The 16,862-nt window shown below is 40.2% G+C and overlaps 1 long non-coding RNA gene across 1 annotated transcript; it reads left to right on the top strand.

Moving 5' to 3' along the window:
- The first annotated feature begins 6,597 nt into the window (after positions 1 to 6,597).
- Positions 6,598 to 13,117, top strand: LOC123572423 (uncharacterized). Its single transcript, XR_006696982.2, has 3 exons — positions 6,598 to 6,655; positions 9,372 to 9,588; positions 12,797 to 13,117. It is a non-coding gene; the product is annotated as an uncharacterized lncRNA (long non-coding RNA).
- Positions 13,118 to 16,862: the final 3,745 nt, after the last annotated feature.

Genomic DNA, 16,862 nt, shown 5'->3' with positions numbered 1-16,862 from the left:
TTGCTTGACTCATAGTAGGTATTCAATAAACTTTTGTACTTTCTTAGAAAAAAAAGCAATGAATAAATGTATCTACTCAATATCACCCTTCTGACAGGAAATGATGTCTACGTGTGCATATACGTTTTGTGAGATGGGATGGGTGACACAAGACCAGAATAAAATATGGCATGCACTGATACAAGCTTAATTGATATTGTAAATCAGTTTCTGTTTTTTTCAAAAACGGATAGAAACTAGAGAGTTAGGAAATGACTGCTAATGTGAGCTGCTACTAAATGCATTAAAGAATTAAGCAATCTTCTTAGAACTTTCCTGAGATATGAGTATGAGATATCCTGGGTGTAATGAGCCACATTGCTTTGAGGTTTCTGTGGTCCTTTTTAAATAATTACACAAACAAAATCTTAGCCATCCCATTATAGATAATTAATAAATACTTATCAAATTTCATTGTATGCATGCTAATGCCTTTGGAGTTGCTAGGCATTTCGTAAGTAGGGAGGCAATGATGCATGTAAGCAAGATGGGCAGGAGAGAGAATTCATTGCTCCCTTTACACATACTTTAGGCGATTCTCAAATAGAAGTGACAGGATTTGGAATGGTGACATGAATGTTGGTTGTCCATCAATCAAATTCCCAGACCATATATTGTTTCTGACAGCATTCTCCCGGAAGATGGAAACTAACCTTTCTGCATTCCATGTTATAGCATTTCATGGATCCCTTTCCACATAGTGTTCACATGGGAAAAACACACATTACAATGCTGTCAAGTGATCAACGTGCACCACAAAATCATAATTCCAAGAGGGGTTAGGCATTTGTGACTGAAACTTTCTAGATTAGAAAAAAAGAATACATTTAACATGAAACATTTTTGTGAAACCAGAACCTGGCACTTCTTATGGATGATAAGTTCATATTTTTTATTTCATGGCCAGATTTCCTGTTCCTGGGACCTAATTATCCCGTGCACAGCACTTCCGGCAGAGGCACAGAAAGACAAACAGTCTCATTTAATCTATTTGATTTCTTTTCTCCACTCCCTCAAGGTACAGAGGCAAATTCCAGTTTAGTAATCAAGGCCTGAATCATCGAATAAATTTCTCATCCTTGTTCACTGAGCCAGTTTTATAAACAAACACAACGTTTTTTTCTATGTCAAGTGTGTAAATGGGTTTACTGGGACATTGCATTTAGAAATTGCACAGAGATGCTGAAAATCATTCAGGGTGGAAGGAATAGGGAGAATGGTTACACAACCAATGTCCAAAGTCTAAAATATATCTCTGGAGGTTAATTTTCAATGCAGATACAGCAGATTGTTCTCAAATTAAAGAACTGGGATCTATTAATTAACAAGCAACTTTCAAGTTCTATGCTAGTGCATAAGGCACAGGGATAGAAATCATTTTGTTTCAGATAATTTGTTGAATAGATGTGGTTGGGATATTCATTTCTTTCATTAAACTAAATATTTTTGAGTGCTTAGAATGTTCCAAGCCCTCTACCCATAATAAGGATATAAAGATGAGTAAGTCCAAATCTGGAAGGCTGAGGTGGGCGGATCACATGGTCAGGAGTTCGAGACAAGTCTGGCCAACATAGTGAAACTCTGTCTCTACTAAATATACAAAAATCAGCTGGGCATGGTGGTGCACACCTGTAGTCCCAGCTATTCAGGAGGCTGATGCAGGAGAATCTGGGAGGTGGAGGTTATGGTGAGCTGAGATCCCACCACTGTACTCCAGCCTGGGCAACAGAGCGAGACTCCATCTCAAAAAAAAAAAAAAATTACGTAGTCCAGGATGTAATGATGAAGATAAGCTCGAGGCATTATGGAATCATCAAGAAGAGGCATCAGCCCATCTGAGAGGGTCCCTGAAGAACATCCCAAAGAAGCTGGTGGCCTGAAGGAGGCTTATGAAAAGTAGCCAGATAAAAAGCTGGGGATAGGAGCTGGGGCTGAGAGAGGGAGTAAGGAGGAAGGCAGTGAGAACTATTACTTCTCCTTCCTGCACTTACTCAAAGGAGACCTGTCTACTGACTCAAGTTTCCAGAGACAAGACAGTCAGATTGCCTGGCTTTTCAAGCAGCACTGTAAATTCGTACTGAACCCATTTCTTTAGGTAACATTGGGCAGGGAGAGGACCTCATTGCCACAGTCTTTGGGCTTTCATGTGAGAAGGGACTTCAACTTAGTTCCTCAGAGATTCCCCTTCACAATGTATCCTCCCAACCCAGTCTGCTTTTAAAAATTCCTTTCTAATATTTAGGTATTTTCTATCATCATCCTGCACAATGCACGTATATTCTTGTTTCTTGATTCATCCACTGTAGATTGTATATATTACCATTTGCTCTTGAGAAACATATATTTTTATATAAAAGTTTTAAAATTCTTCACAGTGGCAAATAAGAAGAGTTAAAAAATGATCAATGCAATCATATAAAGTATAAAGAATACACAGAAAGGCTCTCTCTCCAGGCACCTTTGTTCTTCTAGTGGTAGAAAATGCAAAAGGAAAAATAAATTTAAAAGGGGGTAAGCGCATTCTTTTTATGTGGTTACTCTCTATGGATTTCCAGCCACCTTCTTCCTTGCAAAGAATGGGGGTACAAAACTACTAATGGTTTCTTCTCTACAAATGAGTTTTTTCCCTACAAATCTTTTATTTACTCATTTACAGTTTTTAAAAAGTTATTTCACCACCAGAATTCCTGTAGAATTTTATCTTACTGTAGACATTCAAATTTGCTGCAGACACGCAGCCTAGACAAATTGACTCTGACTCTTTTATGCAAGCATAATAGATGTCTTTGAAATTCTACTAATGAGAGAACTGAGAATCTGGGTACTGGTCACTTTGGATTCATCGCTAAATTCTGCCTGTTTTCCAAATATCTATCTCTTGCCCTGCACACTTTCATAATCATTGCTTGTATGCCAAAAATCTGCTTATCCATTTCCTCTTCTAGGTTATATCACAGCTTCTCTGAGAAGTGACAGCAGGACTGTCCTTTGGCCTTCACACTCCCCATACTATAAGTACTGAGTGCTCATCTCATGTAGATGGTCTGTCTTCTGATGACTGCTAAAGTCAGGTCACTGGCAATGCCAGCTCTCAGGTAGGACAGGGACAAAACCATACATTGGCCTCAAAGCTATATCCACTAAAGCCCCCTATTTATACAATCATAGCCTGAGGTGAGCACTAAGAGAAACAACCGGCCTACTCATTTACCCTTCCTGCTGACCTGGGGTAGTGAGGGGAATAGAGAAATGGGATAGAGAGACATGCAAGAGGTATACTCTAGAGTTTTCTGCCATGGTATTCTGTATTTTCATAGATTCTATATTTGCCTGTTTGACATTCATTAATTATAGGACCAAACTAATGGTCAAACCTATTTATATCTTCCTTGTGATTCAGTTTTCATAGGTGCACGAAAATCATATTCTAAACCCTCCAACCAATCCTCAGTCTATACCCACAACCACCTTCTTTAACTTTTACACACCAGGGAAAGATAATATTTCCCCTGCCCTAAATCAACCAGGTAGGGCCTAGTGCTAAACAACTAGGGACAGTGCCTATGCCCCAAAGCCTGCTGAAATTATTCAAACGAACGTGTCTTCAGCTGTTTCCTCTGCTCTGCCTTGCTCTTCCCATGGAAACCTCACTAAAGGCTGTAGCCTTACTCCCACTTCTCCTCCCGAGCAAACCTGGTGCTTCCCCATGTAGCTCTGCACAGCACATCATGCCTCCTTCTCTCAGGAACTGTAAAAGCAATAAATTATTTTATCCACTTGTTATAAGGGAGAGAACTGAGGGACAGTGAGGTGAGTGACCTACCAAGAGAAGTCAGACGCAGTGAAGTACTTTATGCGTATTGGTGCCTTTGGTCTTCCCAAAACATTTGGAGTAGCATTATTCCCTTTTTACAGGAACAAGAAGCACAAGGAGTGAGGAGAAGATTACATCAATTTCCCCAAACCATGCCGCCCACAAGTTACGGAGCTGATATTTGAAAGTACAGTTTCTGAGCTATAATTATTTCAGTGGTATTTAACTCCCCATGTTGTCACTCAGTCACCTTTATAAATTAAGACCCAGGCACACACAAATTAAGTCCCATGAATGAGTCAAGTAGCTCATTCACTTAAGTCTAAAATGAAGAATAAAACCCCAGGTTCCAGAAGAGTACCAGCTGTGCCCCGCTTTGCTTCCTCCCCAGTGACCTGGAAGGCGTGTACTTACAGCAAAAGTCACTAACAAGCTAATGACGTCTATGTCGCATTTTATATAGCTTTAGTCTACTGCCCAATATTCTAGTCCTTTCAATCCAAATCTATGAATTTCACACACACAAAAAGGGCTGAGGTTAAGACAGTAAGAAGACAGAAATTGTGTTCTTAAATTGGTGCTTGAGGTCTGAGCTCGAAAAGTTATTTCCTGCACAATTGATCACCCCATCCTGGTCAACTTGTCAGGCAGTAGCACTAATAGAATGAAGGGAATGTTCCTGGGGCAGCAGTGGGAGCAGAGGCCCATGAACTAGAGGACGGTTTAGCATTCACTCAAGATTCTCACAGTATTTTTATGTATAGGAAAGGCAAGCGTACAGACTAGACTAAATTCACAGTTAACATGTTTAGTCTTGGATTTGTGGTCTACAATATAGTCTTAAGAAGCTATTCTCTTCGCAATTTACATCCCTGGAGAATAAAAATGAATACCTAGAGACAATGATTGCTAGGGATGCTGGCGGAAAGCCTGGTAACCTGACCTCACTCCGTGTGAAGATTCTCAGACCTTTATAAAGGGAGACAATTGTCCTCTGCCATTGCCCAGGTGGTGTTTTGAGGCCTGATAATATCTGCAGGGCTTTTTTTAACTTTGATTTTAAGTTCAGTGGTACATGTGCAAGTTTGTTACACAGGTATACCCATGTCACAGGGTTTGTTGTAAAGATTATTTAATCACCCAGGTATTAAGCCTAGCACCCATTAGTTATTTTTCTTGATCCTCTCCGTCTTTCCTCTGGAAGGCCCCCGTGTCTGTTGTTCTTCTCTATATGTTCATGTATTCTCGCCATTTAGCTCTCACTTTAACTAATAACATGTAACTATCTGCAGATTTTATTAAAGAGATTTTGGAAGAAAGTTCCAATTTTAGACATAATTGGAGTTGAGGGCATGTGGAGGATGGTAGGATGGAAAAGTGTTTGTAAACCTTGCCTTCAGAAATAAAAACTGAGAAGTTGAATGTAGTGTTTAATAGCCAACTCTGAAGAAGCCAGAAAAACAAAACTGGGTCCATGATTCTAGAGTGCATTACTTTTCCATTATTGAATAATTCCCAGGAGTCAGGTGTAGGTTTGAATCCTGGCTCTGTCATTTGCTACGTGACCTTGAGCAAATTGCTATGTCCTCAAATCCTCAATCTGTAACACAGGAATGATAATACCCTTTATAGGAGACAGCAGTGTAAAGCACTTCACATTGTTTGTACTTGATAAATACAGTTGACCATTGAACAACACAGGACTAGGGGTGCTGATTCCTGCACAATAGAAAGTACACATCTAAATGTTTACTCCCCTCAGACTTTACTATTAATAGCCTATTGTTGACAACAAGCCTTACCCATAACATAGTCGGTTAATACGTATTTTATATGTTATATGTGTTATACACTGTGTTCTTATAATAAAGTAAGCTAGAGAAAAGAAAATGTTATTAATAAAATCTAAGTAAGAAAAATATATTTACTATTCATTAAGTGGAAGTGAATCATCATAAAGGGCTTCATCCTCTTTGCCTTCACATTGAGTAGGCTGAGGAGGAAGAGGAAGAGGAAGGGTTGATCCCTCTGTCTCAGGAATGGCAGAAGCGAAGAAAATCCACATGTATGTGGACCCACATAGTTTAAACTTGTGTTTTTTAAGCATCAATTGCAGTCTTCACTATTATTTGCAACTTTTAAAATGTGTTCTGTTTCTTTGTGTTCTTTGCCTTTGAACACAGAAAGGTGTTCAAAGAATCAGTTCCTCTCTGGGCCCCAGCTTAGAAACTGTACTTGAAAATATCAGCTCTGGAACTTGTGGGCTCGATGGTTTGAGGAAATTGATGCAACCTCCTCCTCACTCCTTGTTCTCCTTGTTCCTGCAAGAAGGGAATAATGCTACTCCAAATGTTTTGGGAAGACCAAAGGCACTAATACGCATATAGTACTTCCACCGTGTCTGACTTCTCTTGCAGGTCACTCATCTCACTGTCCCTCAGTCCTCTCCCTTGTAACAAGTGGATAATGATGTGCTTACTTCATTTAAGTGTGCAAGGAGTTTAATTGACTTAGCATGTGTAGTAGACCTAGAAGAGTCCTGGGGCATAGGAAGTGCTCAGCAAATGGTGGTTATTTATTACAGTAAGTGCTCAGTAAATAAGAGCTAGTACTGAAAAGGAAGATGATGATGATGGAGAAGAGAATGGGTGAATTCTCTGGTGCCTCTTGTAAAGACAGCGGTTCTGGAATGTGACAAAGGTTTGAAACTGAGCAGCATATGTTCTTCCTGTGGAGTTCTTTGCTGAAAAGTTCCACAATGTGAATATTGAGAGGCTGACCACAAGGAGTGCAAGTGAAGTGGTGAGTTCAGTAATTCAATTTAGAGAAAACATCACTCTTCAAATACTTCCTCCAAATCTGTTATTCCTCTAGTCCCTGCTTCGAAGTTGCAATGAAGTCATTCTTGACTTTCTTGGCTTTCACCCTTGTCATCCCATATTCAATCAGTCACCAGGCTATGTAATTCTACCTCGGAAGTGTCCCGAAATTTACTCTCTCCTCTTTTATTTTGCTTGAATCTGCTCAGGGTCTCTAACAGCTCCCTTCCAGCCATGCCAGCTCCTTACAAAGATCTGTCCCCCTCAGTTGATTGTACAGACCCTGCCCGGCCACCTGGCATGTCCCTTCCATGTCATCTTGCCCCCATGGCAGAATCTCTGCCATGCTCTCTGCCCACATGCTGGGCAATGCTCTGTGCCCGCCTCCCCATCCCATGTCCTTGCAACAGCAAATTATTTTTTGCTTCCCCAGTGATATGGTTTGGATGCTTTTGCCCTCTAAATTTCATGTTCAAATGTAATTCCCAGTGTTGGAGGCAGGCCCTGGTGGGAGATCTTTGAATCATGGGGGCAGATCCCTTATGAATGCTGAGCGTCGACCCCTTGGTGATGAGTGAGCTGCTGCTCTGAGTTCACATGAGGTCTGGTTGTTTAAACTTGTGTGTAGCACCTCCCCTGTCTCTCTCTTGCTCCCACTCTCACCACGTGACACTCCTATTCCCCTTCACCTTCTGCCATATTTGGAAGCTCCCTGAGGCCCTCACCCTATGCAAACGTTGGTGCTTTGCTTCTTGTATACCCTGCAGAATCACGAGCCAATTAGACCTCTTTTCTTTATACATTTCCCAGTTTCAGATATTTCTTTATGGCATTGCAAACACACTAACACCTTGAGGTTATCACAGGCTGGATGAAGACACTGGTTCTTCTTAGCCTGTTCCCAAAGCCACAAGCCAGTTTTACCCACTTCTAAACCCAGGGTTTCCTATTAGGAATTCAGCTTCTGCCGAAGCCGTGGGCCCAAGCCTGTATGCCTCTGTTGCTGTTTCATCTTTTATCTTTCCAAATTACTGTAACTGTTTCCTCACTAGTTTCCAGGGCCTCAGTTTCTCCCCATTCCAAGCCTTATCTACTCTGCTTCCAAAGTGAATGTCCTGTTTTAAAACCTCCAGCATCCGCTGACTTCTCATTTTCTGGTGAGTCAAGCACTGATCCTGCCACTGCATACAAGAGCCTTCTGTCTCTTCTGATCCCCCGACACACTAACTTTCTTGCCATTTCTGGAGTGTACTCATCGCTTTAGGCCCCCCACCTTAGCACACACCGATCTGTTCTGCAAATCTTTCTTCTACTTGACTTCCTTACAGGTTAGCGGATTTCCCATTAGCTCAATTGTCTCCTCATTTTAAAGCCTTTCCTGACTCTTCCAGAGAGAATTAGGCTTTTTTTCTTCTATGTTCTCATAACTATCTGTTAATTTTGCCTTTCAATATTTATTTCATTATATAATTATTTTAATTTTTTGCACTATTTCATTCAAAAATACATATTGAGTGTTTACTGAGAGCCTGGTACTCTTCTGAGCTGAAGGGACAGAGTAAAAAACACAACAAACTGTCCATGCCCTCAGAGAGCTCGCATTCTAGGAGAGACAGACAGTACACATGTGACAAACAAAGAAACAAGGCATGTACACATTGTGATAAACACTGAGGAGAAGATAAACAAGACTAGGTATTAGTAATTAGGGAAGGATATTTATATTTATAGATGCAGACTGTGAGGGTAAATTTTATGTGTCAATTTGACTGGTTCACAAGGTGCCTGGATATTTGGTTAAACATGGCTCTGAGTGTGTCTATAAGGGTATATATGGATGAAATTAACATTTAAATCAGTAGACTGTGTAAAGCCTCATCCGATCCATAGAAGGCATAAATAGAACTAAACGGCTGAGTAAGGGAGAATTCTCTCTCTCTGTCTGCCTGTCTTCAGCTGGGAAGTCAGTCTTTAATGCCTTCTGACTGGGACTCTGAGTTGAATTACACCATCAGCTCTCCTGGGTCTCCAGCTTGCCAGTTGCAGATCTTGGAACTTCTTAGTCTCCATAATCACAAGATGCTATGTCTTTATCAATATCTTCTATTGATTGTTTCTCTGGAGAACCCTGACTAACATACAGACTTAGGGAAAGTCACTCTGAGAATACGACATTCATGCTGAGCTCTGGAGAATGAGAAAAACAAAGCAAATAAGCCCTAATATGAACCAGGAAAAAAAAAAATCTAGTAAAATGAAATACGAGAGCAAAAGCCTGAGACTGAAAAGAGCCAGAGAAAAGGCAGTTAGCATGAGATCAGATTGGAGAGGGAAGCAGAAATCAGGTCATCTGGGTCTGATTGGTAAGGAAGGAGCTTCAATTCTTTCTCCAAAAGCACCGAAAAAGCAGAATAACTGGCCTTCAATAAATATTTGTGTGACAAATGAGTTAATGGATATATAGTTATTCTCTAAATGGTGAAAGCAATTTGAAAACTCTAAAAAGGATGGCACTATTTTTGTCCCTATTCCTTGATAATTTTCATTTAAAGGGTCCTGGCAGATAGGGTAAAAGGGAAGGATGCTGATAAAAGTTGGCTATGTCGTATCAGAACAGCAGAAGATGATGGATGTACAGCCTCCATATGAATGAGTTTCCTGACATTTTTGCTGTTTAGGGTTTTTATCTGTTGTTGCAGAATATGTGTGCACTAATGCAGACTACATTTACCAAATATCATGAGCAATGAATCATCCGCTCAGCAAGGAACAGTAAACTTCACCTCCTCCCAGGAAGCCGGCAGCAGCTTTGCACAAGAGCACCCTCTTCTGTGCAGTTGCAGCCCCAGCCTTCAGAGAGCAGGAGCGATGGCATTGTGCAGTCCCGCTGTGATCCCCATTCTAAGGGAGGCACAGGTATGAAAAAAAAAAAAAAAAAAAAAAAAAGAAGTCCGTATTAGTTTCCTTGTTTGCCTCCAGCCTTCAGAGGATCGTGTAACACCAAATTCCTCTGGAATTATCTAAGAAGGTGGAAAAGACTAGGGAGTAGAGTTCAAGACACTTTACTGAAAGGGAAAGGAAATAGCTTTCCACCCAGTAAAACTCTACTTCATTACCTAACATTACAGGGATTTTCCAGGATGCTCAGTAGACCAGCTCTAGAAACTAGGGAAACAACGTGATGTTCAGCATCCACCAGGCAGACAGATGCACAGAAATTTAAAAAGAAGGACATTGTATAAGCTCTGCACATGTAGGAGATTGTGTTGTGCTTTGTGTGTAATAACTTTAAGTCAAGGGAATTGGGAAGCTAATATAATTCTATACTGCTTTAAGTAGAGTTATTTAAAGCAGAGTCCCTCGTACAATGGAAAATTAACTGCAATTGGGGACCTGGCACATGGTGTTCACTTAAATATTTATTAAACAAATAAAAATATTGGCTTCCCATGTCTTTCAGGGGAGGGAAACATTGAGCCTTGTCAGCCATTCATATCTTATTTTACTGGTTATTTCAAGTAACTATGGCCACAATAACGTTGCATATAAAACAGCCACAAAATCTCAGGAGCATATAAAAATGCATTTATGCAGCTTGCAAGGTGCTGGTTGGCTCTCCAGTACTGTTGGTCTCAGCTGGGTTCATTCATGCATCTGCAGCACGATGGGGTCAGCTGGGGGGCTGCTGATTTGGGGTGGCCTCAGCTCTGGTGGTACAGCTCCACTCCCCATGACTTTCATCCTCCTCCTGGGATGAACTGTCTGTTCTGGGCGTATTTTTTTTCCATAGCAATTGCAGAAGTTCAAGAGTGTAAGCTGAAGCATGAAGATACTTTTCAAGGCTGCTGCATCATGGATGCTGATATCGCACTGACTGAAACAATTCACATAGCCAAGTTCACCATGAATGGAACAGGAAATTCTGTTCTTCCAATGCAGTTAAGTGAAGGGAGTGAATAATTCTGAACATGAACTTAATCTATCACTCAGACTTTTCTTGTAAACTGAGTAGAGGCAGGACAAGTTAGCAGGTGCAGTGAAAAGACCCCAGGATACAGAGTCCTGGGCCTGGCTAATTGAATCAATGCCTTGCCTCATTTAGTCCTAAAAAGGACCATAGGAGATTGGTAAAATTCACCTCATTTTGTAGAGGGAGAGGCTTAGTCTGGGAATAAATATAGAAAATCACTTAAGACCACTGAATCAGGAAGTTGCGGACTCAAACTTGAACCCAGAGCTATCCTGTCCCAAATACTATGCTCTTCTCCACCATATCTCATGTGGGAGCTGGAGCTTCCCCCACCAAGTTGCCCTGACTGGTCTCAATTTTGCTCTTTAGATCAACATAGAAGACATCTAGCCTCTTTTCTAGAAGTCTGTCTTTCATGGTTTTGGAATCAATTCCCCTGATTCCTTGATGAAAATCAAGCATTTCCGTCTTCCTGTCCTTCTTTCCAGCTCTGTTTCCCCAGAGCACTTACTATCCTGAGTGTCTGAAGATTGTAAGGATGAGGGTGATCACTGGCCCTGGATAAAAATATTCTGGGAAAACTTTACTGAAGGAGCAGATTTTAGAACGAAGACAGGTGACAAGTGACAAAAACAAAACAACAACAACAACAACAAAAAGAAACACAAGAAAATTAAGGCATTTGACAAGTTGGGGAAAGCAAGATGGGGAAAGATGTGCAGATCTGGTTGGTGAGAATCTCAAGTTGTATTTTAGACCCACTGGTCATAACATGCCAGGTTATTCAGCTGAAAGAGGCACATTTTAAGAAAGGAATAGAAAACAGAAATATTTAGAGCTGACCAATTAGAATGATGAGAAAACCCAAAACCATATAACTTGAAGAATATTTGAACATGCTCAGGGTCCTCAGCTGGAGAAAGCGAAGATTTAGGAGCAAGAGCTCTACTAAAACATGTTAAAAGTTACCATCTTGGAAAAGAGACAGGGGTTCTAAAAGACTAAATAAATACTTCAGGATAGAAATTAAAGATTTCCACGCAACACCATCATTAGAGCAGGAAATATCAGAGCTGCCCGACGTGGCTCAGATTTCCTTTGATGGCAGTAAATCTGGCTGAAGTTCTCCAGAAAGGGTGAACTATCACTTCATAGAGAAGTGGTCAAACAGACTGAAATTGGAGGACAACTTGGACTAGCTGAACTTTAAGATCTTTCCCAAATTTAGAAATTCCATAAAATGGAAGGAATTAGCTTTTATTATTAATAATAAAATATACTAACAATAACAATTCCTTATTAATAATAAAATATACTAACAGTAACAATTCCTTATTATTCTATTATGCTTTATAGTTTATATTATGCCATCATATGGTTGAAACAATTGTGTGAGGCAGGTAGAATAGGTATCTTATTTCCATTGCATTCAAGGAATCGAGGCACAGAGAGTCAAGTGATTTCTCGTGGACACATAGTAAGTGGAAGAATTAAGATGAGCACCCAAGCGGTGCCTGTATATCATCCTGTTGCTGCCAAATTTGATCATGAGGAGAAAGTAGATGACCATTCTAAACATTGCTGAAGGAAGGAATAGCGGATTTCAGGAAGATCAGCAAAGACTGTGTTAAAAGGGCTCAGGGTCATTTTTCCTTTTATTATCTAGTAGCAGTTATAACCATGATCCCCAACAAGCCAGTGAACATCCTTGTACAACCACACACTTTACAAGGGCTTTGCTTTGAATCTTCCCTGAGACATTGCAGGAATTGGGCTTCCTTGTGATACAACTCAATTCAAGAAAAGTAAATCTACTTGGCAACGTGTTGTTTGACAAATTTTAAAATAGAGCTTTGATTCGCTTTTTATAGTTATCCCTGTTTTCACCATTGAGGACAGTAACTCCTCAAACTTTTGGACATATAATATATGTATGTGTGTATATATATGTATGCATAATTTGGATATATATATAAAATGATTTGGATTATATATATAAATTATTTGGATATATATACACAATAAAATTATATATATGTGTGTGTGTGTGTGTGTGTGTGTGTATAAAATACATTTTTACGTTAGGCTGTATAGAAACATTTACAGAAATTTATCCCGTTACTCTCCTTTCCCTCTGCACTCTCTTCCCAGCAGCTCACCATGGGGCTGGACTAGCAGTAAGCGAGGAAAAGATGAATTCAGCTCCTTCTCCACCCACCGCTGTCAGCCTTACACCCAACGCTAATTTTCCCTTTCTGAAGTGAAGGGCTCTTCACGCCCCATCTCCAGTGACCTGCAGCACTCTGAAGCCAGGACGCTGAGACTCATTCCGGACACTTGTTCTCAGGTAATTTTTCGGCTCCCTATCAGCATTGAACAGCCTTGACGTCCCAGACTGAAAGAAGACTAATTAAAATGACAAACCGCACATTGATTTATTACCACATAGGTGAAAACAATAAACAACCATGACATTGCTAATGTGTTTAGTTCTTGCTCCCATCCCTTTCCCCACCTCTTACACCTGTGTTGTGATGGAGGCAATGGGGAAGACAGTGACAGTGCAGTGAGTTCTCTCTGCGCTCTCATCCCCTGAGATAGAGTATGGAAGCCCCTGCAAGGGCGTCCCAGGTTAGACATGACGAAGGGCTTTCTCACACCTCCCCTCTTCCAGTCCCAAGGGCAACACAGGGAGGCGGTTGTTATCATCTGCATTTCATAGATGAGAAAACCAAGGTCCCGAGAGGTTAAGTGATTAACTTAAGGTCACATAGCTGCTAGACAGATTATTAATTAAACTCAGTCACTGGAAAGGACCAATAATTCTTTTCTCTCTAGAAGCGTTGTTTTTTAGCAGTTAAAGTGCTTGAGCAATAGCTACATAGCAAACATTTGGTGAACATTGACTGTATGCAAAATGCTGCTCCCACGGATAAGAGGTGAGAAAAATGGACAAAAGGGAGCCCTCTACAAAGAAGGAGCAGGGTTCTCAGGGGAAACCCCCTGATATAACTTCGAGGTCCCCAGTGACATTCCATGCCGGATGTGTCTGGTACCAGGGACCAGAGGTGTCTGATGCCCTAGTGTGTTGAGGTATAAGCTTGTACTGTTTAACATCATTCTTTCATTTATTCATTTAAATCCTCTCTTGAATCACTCCTTCTACTGCTTCCATCTCATTTCTCTTAGCTCATGGCAAAATCCCCAGAGTATGATGTACAACCTTCCAGGCTCCTAGTTTTTTGTCATAAGTACTTTTTAGGTCAGGCGCAATGGCTTACTGTAATCTCAGCACTTTAGGAGTCTGAGGTGGGCGGATTACCTGAGTTCGGGAGTTCGAAACCAACCTGGCCAACATGGAGAAACCCCGTCTCTACTAAAAATAAAAATTAGCTGGCTGTGGTGGCACATGCCTGTTATCCCAGCCACTCGGGGCTGAGGCAGGAGAACTGCTTGAACCTAGGAGGTGGAGGTTACAGTGAGCCAAGATCACGACCATTGCATCCCAGCCTGGGCAACAAGAGTGAGACTCCGCCTCAAAATAATAATAATAATAATAAGTACTCTTTAATAACAAGCCTTTAAATTGTGCAAAGTCAGGTCTCAGCACGAGAGTCCCTTCCACAGATTGCCTATTACCAACCAATCTAACAGTTCTCACATGGCACACTAAATTCTTTCTATACTCTTAGCCTGTTTTGTTTTCTTTATAGCATTTACCACCCTCTGAAAGTATCTTATTGTTTTATTAGTTAATTACCTGCTTCCCCCTCTCTAAGGACAAGTCTTATTGATTGTTATAAGCCTAGGACTTAGAAGAGCAGCTGGAATGTAGAAGGAAATTAGGGAATACTTGTTGAATGAATGAATAAACAAATATCCTCACTCTGTCTACCAATGAATCACTCTCCATAGTGCTATTCAAATCTACTTATCCAAAATCATCAGAGATTTCTCAACCACACATGCTACAATTCATTCCCATGAGGCTTCTTAAGAATTACAGATAATATGTGTAAACTACCTAGCACAGGGCCAGGCACACAGCAGGCACAAAATTCAAGCTACTATAATAATCACTTAAGGAGTAAGAAATATTTACGTGCTCCCAAGACCTTAGTGCTATTCTGAACACTATGAAATGTAATTAGTAAAGAAAATTAAATTATGTATTGATAACAACCATTATATTAGGTGATGATGTTAGAGATCCACGTTATAAACTAGTATTCATTTATAACCTACTCAAGTTAAAACCCACATGAAAGTTAAATATGTATTGAATAACTGAAGCATTTGCTTAACAGGATGGTATAATAATAATTGTTACACAATTGTTATAACTAACATTTATGGAATTCCAGTTTTGTGAAAGTACTTTATACACAGGATCTCATTTAATTTTCATATCACCGTAGGAATTATTACAATCCCGCTTTTAGAGATGACGAAAAAAATTGAGGGAGGCGAGGTCATTTGAGAGGTCACAGAGATGGAAAATGAATGAGTTTGGCAAACTTAAGCTCAAGTGTCAATAAAGCTCATTCTTTTTAGCTCTTATTTAATGCTGGTATAATAAAATGCTAATTTGTGTGGTGTTGATCATTTTGAACAAAGCATATAAGATATGGTGCTAATTTTTCAAGTTCGGAGGCAGTGAATTTGAGCTACTCTGAGCTGCATAGTTTAGAAGACTGATCAAAGACTGATGCAGCAATGGAGTTCCACAGGGATTATTCCGGGAGTGTGTTTGGAGGATGGGGAGGGTGATGGTGGAAGGTGGTTCCTGCAGTGCAATATACTACACTTCTCCCATTACGTCTACAACGGTACTGATTTTCCCTACGGCAATGAAAGTCAGGTGCATGGTTTAGAGCTATTATGTAGAGAAATGGGAGCTTATTGCAAAATACAGTTTAGGAAAGACCCTTTCATGTTCTTTAGCAGGTGTGCACATTCTCTATCATGTGCTTAATGCCTGACAGAAAGACATGTTCTCTTTCACATTAGAACTTACTGGCCTATGGTCTTGAGTAGTCAGCCTTTACAGACTTGGCTCTGAACTTTTGCCTGACACCATGATTGAAAGACTTATTAATTGAATAACAGAAAGCTTGTTATTTCAACCTCCTTTTGAAAACGGGAAGGAGCATGGGGAAGATGTGAACACCTTTGAAAGGAGTAAAAATAAAATAGAGATGTGACCTCAGAAAGGCTAATTTGAAAAGTGCTCTTCATAGTTTCCAGACTAACTGAGATTCTGATGCCACGTTGTAGACACTGAATTTTTGTTTGCTGGAAATAATTTATTCACATAAGTGTAACAAAATCTTCCTCCTTAGAACAAAAACATGTCTGAGAAGGCCTGCGGCTTAGTTAGGATGGTAATTTTTACTTTGTATGAGCATGGCAGGAATTTGCAAATGTTGACACATCGTGACATTTTCACCGAAAGTCAATTAATAGGGAAAAACAAATATATAAGTTGCTTTGGTGATTATCAACTGGTTGGTATTGGAGTGGATCAGTTTAAAATCTTCAGCCTTAGATTATGCTGAAAACAGTTAATCATGTCTATTGGTTAGAAGGGTTAGAAGCGTCCAGAATGTGCATTTGTGTACGGCTGAGTCAGAGGTGGAAGACAGAGCACAGGGAAAAATACGTTAGAAACAGACTTGACAAATCAAGTATTGCCATGCTCAGCTCTGTTAACCCAGAGTGAGAGGAATATCAGCAAGAGGGTAAATTAAAATAACCTTCCTGGTGGTACCCTCTAGGTACCTGATTCTCACTGGGAAAAAGAATGACTCAGATTAGGAGTAACTGGAGATTGTGATCCACAGGAATGAATTATGCTCTCTTCCATCCTTGCCCCCTACCCACCTGCCAAAAAATGAAAGGTTGCTTCTGTTAGGTGCTAAATGATCTTCTGAGCCTCAGTCACACTCATGAGTTAAGCCAAAGCAGCATAAGCAATTTCCTACCTCAGAGATATACAGAATTGAATAAAGTGCCCTGCTCTTAAAGGGGAAAATGAAACCACAAACCAGTGATTATATTGGAAGCAATCTTTCAGCATCAAGGAAACTCAACTCCCCAAAATGCATATTTCCCCTTCCTCCGCTATTCAACCTCATCTCTTTTTCACTATTTAGAACCTATTAGTTCATGAGACAGTATAACAAACTTAAAATTATCTTGACCCAAGGTGGAAATAAAT

This window comes from Macaca fascicularis, chromosome 1 (genome assembly GCF_037993035.2).
Source record: "Macaca fascicularis isolate 582-1 chromosome 1, T2T-MFA8v1.1".
Lineage (NCBI taxonomy): Eukaryota > Metazoa > Chordata > Mammalia > Primates > Cercopithecidae > Macaca > Macaca fascicularis.
Note: the sequence above shows the minus strand (reverse complement) of the source record. Positions and strands in the feature narration are given on the sequence as shown.